This window comes from Euphorbia lathyris, chromosome 5 (genome assembly GCF_963576675.1).
Source record: "Euphorbia lathyris chromosome 5, ddEupLath1.1, whole genome shotgun sequence".
Classification (NCBI taxonomy): Eukaryota; Viridiplantae; Streptophyta; class Magnoliopsida; order Malpighiales; family Euphorbiaceae; genus Euphorbia; species Euphorbia lathyris.
In genome coordinates, this window is record NC_088914.1 from 52726102 (window position 1) to 52732929 (window position 6828).

Sequence of the window (6828 nt, forward strand, 5' to 3'; positions counted from 1 at the left end):
ACAGACAAAGATGATTTCACAAAATATAAGTTTATTCTGAAAGAGGTACAGTTAGCTGGAATAGTTCCGAGCTAGAAACCGTAGCCGAGCCAAGATTAAATCAGAGTATATAGCAGCTTCGGAAGCATCTAAAAGGAAGTTTGGAATGGAAGTTCATTAATGAACTAGGCGTGGTACCTGACATTGTTAATGAGATTAACAATAGAGTTGTTGCTCTTGCTAAGGACATGCGGTCTCATAATACATCCAAACACCACCTCAGTCATTACTATCTCTACCGAGAGATAACAACAAGAGTAGATGTGAGAATTAAAAGAGTGCCCATGAAGGCACAATCTTATAGATCCATTTAAAGAATGCCTTACCCTAGAAGGTTCATGATCATCATGTGAATGCTGATGGGAATGTTTTAGGAACAATTGGCTTTAGTCCAAGTGGGAGATGTTGCGGTTTAGTGTCCTATAGTCAATTGTTGTAGGATATAAACCAATTGTAAATGAATTGTTCATTATCGTTTGTTTTATAAGATATAGTATGTTTAACTATATAAAGACATTTATCTTTTATCAGAACTAGTCAAGTTAAATAAAAGAAATTTGAAGTTTATTTAAGTAATCATAAAGTGTTCATACAAGCAAGAAGTGAGGCAAAACTTTATAATAAACTGACAAACTTAAAACAACCTCAAGTCAAGTAATGTGTTTATGGGATTAACATAATGTTGTTGAGACTTATATGTAATAATGTCTTCTATTGTGAACAGAAAGCTGATCTCACAAGCTTTAGATATGGAGATGTCTAGACAGTTACGTTGATTTAATGAAGGAGTTCATTAGGATTGGGGACTCGACTTGAGATAACAAGATGGATGGATTTATCTAATGTCACCTGTTTCATCTCAAATGGTATTAGTAGGTATAAGTAATTATTAGACTCAAATGAACATTAATTAATGATTCTGGATTATGGAGTGTGATGCTTTGATTCTGTGCGAGAACGATCTATTACAGGGGGGGCCTGGGGTGTGTGAGAGCAGGGTTGGGTATCACATAAAGTAATTCCAGGATAGTTAATGTTAGATTGATCATTCGTCACTCCTGATAGATAGGAGATATATCCATGGGCCTCTTGTGGAAGAATTGACTGAAACCTTTGCAAAGTGATAGGGTTAAGAGTAGAAATTGAGTTTTCACTAAATTTATCTATTCAAATTTAATTCTACTTGAACAAGTAAAATAGACGTCTCATTATATGTAACTTGACATATTTCATCGTTATGGATTCGTCTAAGGATATAGCTGATGAATGATCGAATTATACTAGACCTAATACTGAAAGGTAAACGTTGGAATCAACCTGACTTCTTATTGCTCTAAGGGAATGTGACGATTTTGATAAAACAGTCTGTGCACTCATTCCGTTATATGTTTATGATTAAATTAGTTCGGTTAAATTAATTTAAATAAATATATATGGCTAGTTGCATTAAGAACCTAATAGGTCACACATAGAATTAAGACCGGAGGACGGAATGGTAATTTAAGAGAGAGAGAGATATAGGGGGGCAAAATTTATAGTAGAGAAATTAGGAAAATTAATTAATTTATTTAAATAAATATAATTAGGTTATATTTATAGTTAAATCAATTAAAAAGATAATGTTAATTAGATGGTATAATGTGATTATACATCTATATTATTATCCTAACCTAAGTAATTATTCTAATGAGATTACGATAGTATCTATTAAATATATTTATATTTGATATGGGTAATAATTGATAAATACAATTATTATCTAATTAGAAAACCTAATATGGTTAGGACTCTAATTAACTGAACTGAAAAGAATTGATATTCAATTAATGGAAGACTATAAATAGACCCCCTACCCATGAGAATTTCGGCCAACACATAATAAGAAATATGATTTCTTCTCGTCTCTCATTTGACTAAATTATCTCATCTGTTCCATTCGCTCCTTAATTCGTGTGGGTACCGTTAGAGGCAATCTATACTTTGCTATTTGGTTGATTACTAACTTTTGGTTTTTATTTGTGTTCGTGATTGATGTGATATCCACGTGGGCACTTTTGCAATGGTAGATAGTTCGTCAACCAATGTATATATGTTTAATCCCTCTTTATATGCAATAACGATTGACAGATCTTGTGAAAGGGGAAATAGCTAAAATAGATAAAATTTTGAGTCTAAGCTTGTCTTATTTCCCTTCATTGCTAACACAGAAAACTTCTGCAAGGGGTTGGAGACTCACTCCTTCATCTTATTATTCGGGTAGCTTCACACATTCCTTTTATCTCTCGAATTTCTACTTATGGAATTATGTCATAATTTATGTTGATTTGCGCCTTGTGGCACACTAAATAACTTTACTTTTAATGGTGCCATCCCGTATATTTTTACACTCTTTGTGAATGACTTGGAAAGGAATTAAGGAATCATATTTTTTCAAGCGCAGCTACATGTCTAATTCGATTTTCGATCAGAATATTTTGCTTAAGTTTTCGATTTCAAGTATCCACAAACCTCCTTTACGGATAGTTTTTGTCAGCTAGCATATCGTTGGTGTTGCCTGGTGGAATCATTTTCCTTCTTTTTGTTTTGCAATGATTTTAGGAGGATTGAGAATTTCAGATATTGTTATCTAAGTTTTTGCTTTGTTTCTTATCCTACTCTTGTTTTTTTGTTTTCTTGATTAATAATATTTGGTTCCCGGGTTTTTAGGGAGTGAATCTTTGATGTCAACGTAGTTAGGATGTGGGTGGTCTATGGAATTCGTTTTTACTTTTTAAAAAAAGTGTTGATTATCACTAACACGATTTATAAGATTAATACATCAGTTTGGCCTTCTGAACTTATAGAGTGTCCTGTTACCCCTTAAACTTGCTCAAAAAATCGTTTGGCCTTCTGAACTTACAGAGTGTCTTGCTACCCCTTAAATCTGTTTAAAGTAACATGATTAACTTACTAAGTATATGTGGAAGAACAATAAAGGAATTGGACAAATTAAAATGTGTATCACTTTGAACAAGTTTATGAGGACAATAGATTATTTTAAGCAAGTTCGAATGACTAATAAGTCACTTTAAATAAAATCAAGTAGTTAATAAATCAATTTAAATAAGTTTAGTGAACTAATAAGATACTTTATAAATTTTAGTGATCAATAAGTGTTTTGAATCAAGTTGAAAAAGCGTTTTATGTATTAAGTCTGTTTTATATTTGTATAACATCTTGATGATGAAAAAGTTCTAATACGTATGTATTGATGAAAATTTGAAATTAAATTTGTTTTTCAAATAAAAGGTTACAAAATTCATTTTCAATGATATTGATTTGTATTTAGGGGTGTTCAAAAATCGAAGCGAACAACATCTAGGGGTGTTCAAAATTCATTTTCAAATCAGTGCCACCGCCCGCAGGAAAAAGAACCGCATCTGTAATTTGCACAATAAGAAGGGGAACCAGATTGGGGATGGCGAAGCCTTAGAGAAGCATGTGGCGGACTGTTTTCAGGACATCTTCCGGGATGGTAATAATTGTTCAAGCCCAGACACCCAACACATCAAAACCAGAATCCCTAGTGACAAAGGGGAGTCCCTCACCCAACCTTTTACCCTTGAGGAGTTCTGGGCAGCGGTTTTTGTAATGCACCCGGAGAAGTCTCTGGGCCCCGACGGGCTGAACCCCTGCTTTTATCATCGTTTCTGGCACATAATCAGCTCAGGAGTGTTCTCGGCCTGCACGGACTGGCTCTCCTCGGGTAATTTTCCATCTGCTCTAAATGATACTCTGATCGCTCTAATCTCGAAAGCAGACAACCCGAAAAAAATCTCAGAATTTCGGCCTATCTCAATCCGCAACGTTCTTTATAAGATCATAGCCAAGGTCTTGGTAAATCGGTTAAAAGGAATTCTGCCGGAAATAATTGGTGAGGAGCAGTCTGCGTTTGTGGCTAACCGCTCAATACTGGACAATGTGTTAATGGCTTTTGAGACAATTCATTACATGAAGCGCGGAACAAAGGGCAAAGTGGGGTATGCAGCTCTCAAGATCGACATTAGGAAGGCATATGACAGTGTCAGATGACCGTATCTCCAGGCAGTGTTAAATAGAATGGGCTTCCCGGACCTCTGGATGTGGTGGGTTATGCAGTGTGTCACTACTGTTACTTATCGTGTGCTCATAAATGGTAGAGAATCTAGTTCAGTAACCCCGGGAAGAGGACTCCGGCAGAGCTGCCCTTTGTCCCCGTACTTATTCATCTTATGTGTAGAGGGGCTATCCCAGCTAGTCAAAAGGGCAGAAGAACAAGGACAATTGCACGGAATTCGTATTTGTCCAGGAGCCCTGTCTCTCTCCCACCTCTTCTTCGCGGATGACAGTATGTTTTTCTTCAGAGCCGAAGAAGCAGAATGTAGAAAAATTCAAACTATCCTGGCAACCTATGCAGAGTTTTCAGGACAAGCGGTAAATCTACAGAAGTCTGGGTTGTTCTTTAGTAGAAATACCCCTGCAGCTACTCAAAACTCTATTAGAAACCTGTTGGAGGTGGATAGCCCGCTTAACACGGGAAGATATCTAGGGCTCCCCTCCCTCATTAGTAGAAGTAAGAAGGCAGTGTTCAGCTACCTTAGGGTTCAGATATGGCGAAGAGTTAATGGCTGGCAAGATAAGCTCCTCTCTCAAGCCGGTAAGGAGGTCCTCATCAAATCAGTTGCACAGGCAATCCCGTCTTACTGCATGAGTGCTTTCCTCCTACCTGTCTCATTACACGAGGAAATGCAATGTATCATGAACGCTTTCTGGTGGGGGAGCCGAAGAGGAGGCAGTAGGAAAATTCACTGGGCATCCTGGGAGAAGCTCTGTACTTGTAAAGAAGAGGGGGGACTCGGCTTCCGACATTTATACTCCTTTAGCCTTACTATGCTGGGTAAGCACGTGTGAAATCTTGTTACAAAACCTGATGCGCTCTCTAGTAAACTTATCAAAGCTAGATACTTCCCTCGAGGGGACCTTCAAACGGCTAATCTGGGATCAAACCCGAGCCAAACTTAGAGAGGCATTTGGAACGCCCTTTCACATATTGCACCGAGCCTTAGATGGAGCATTAGTGAAGGAAACTCTGTCCGGATCTGGGAGGATCCTTGGCTGCTTGGAGAACAACGTGCATAACATCTCCCAAGCCTGTCAACACCGAGCTGTATAAGGTCAGTGACCTCCGAATCCCGAGATCAGTTTACTGGAACCTGCCGCTATTGAGAAGTTTGTTTGCAGGACCAGAAGTGGACGCAATTTTGTCACTACCAGGGGGCTCGCTAACTAAACCGGATCAACTGCGGTGGAGCTGGGATGCAAAGGAAAAATACACTGTCAAGTCAGGTTACAGGGAAATAGCGAAGGCAGAGGTGGGGGAAAGGTTGTAAAAAACGCTAGGTACTAGTCGGGCGGACAGGGCCCTCGAGGATTAATCGGGGATTAGTCGGAGATTAATCAGTGATTAATCGGATTTGTATTTTTGTATTTTTATTTATTAATCAACAAATTATTGTATAAATTCAATTAAAATATGTATTATACTATCTAAAATAATAATATAAAATTATTTAATATAGAAAAACACGTATATTTGTGACATATATTTTTAAAAGTGTGCAAACATCAACATTTCAACAACAATATCATTGAAACAACTTAAAAGTGAATTATAATAAAATAAAAAAAACAAATTCACAATTAAAAATGCTTTTGTTCATTATCATTTAGGCGGTACCTAGGTGACCTAGGCGGTGTCGGGGCGGCCTAAGCGGAGCCCAAGCGGTTGAAAATCGCCTAGTAGTCAATAAAATGCCTAGAGGGACTAATTGTAAAAAAACGGGACGGATTCTCGATTTCGAGCGCCTAGGCGGGGTCTATGCGGTCCAAGCGGTCTTCGTTTCGAACAGTGCCCGAGGATGTGTTGTGGCAGAAGCTATGGGAAATTAAGGTACCTCCCCGGGTTAAAACGTTCTTGTGGAGGCTTTGTAGGGGTTTTCTCCCACTTCGCGCGCGCCTACAGCTTCGGGGCATGGATGTCACTAACTGCTGTGGAATTGTGATGAGTTTGGGGAGCATGAGTTGCATCTGTTTGTTGATTGTATTTTTGCACAGGACTGTTGGAATGCTACAAACCTACCCCTTGATATCCCTCCCATTCAATCTATGACTGAATGGTTCAATACTGTGGTAATAGGGCACAAAGACTCGTGTATTGAGAGTGCCTGTATGATTCTGTGGGCAATCTGGCACCACCGTAATGAAACAGTCTGGGGTAAGTCTCCGCCGCCCGCGAGGATCTGTGCGTCTTTGTCGCTAGGCTATCTGGACAGTTTCCAGGAATGCAACTCTCGAAAAGGACACAGTACTGGGAATCAACAGCAGGTCCGGAGATCGCAGTGGTCTCGCCCTCCCCCAGGGCTGCTCAAGGTGAACGTCGACGCAGCAATTTTTAGGGACCTGAGCATGATAGGCTGCGGCTTCATCATTCGGAATAACGAGGGGCGGGTAAGTAGCTGTTTTTCATGTCTTATCCTGGAGAGAACCACAGCAGCTGTAGCTGAGGCTATGTGCGTTAGAGAGGCCCTATCGTGGCTTAAGACTAATCAAGTAAATGGGGCGGTCCTGGAATCTGACTCGCTGATCATCACCCGCGCTTTCAATGAACCTAGCGACGACCGCAACGACCTCAACTGCATAATCTCTGATTGTAAGGCAATTACAGCCCAAGTGGGCATCGTTAATCTTACCTTTGCACCTAGGCGAGCAAAC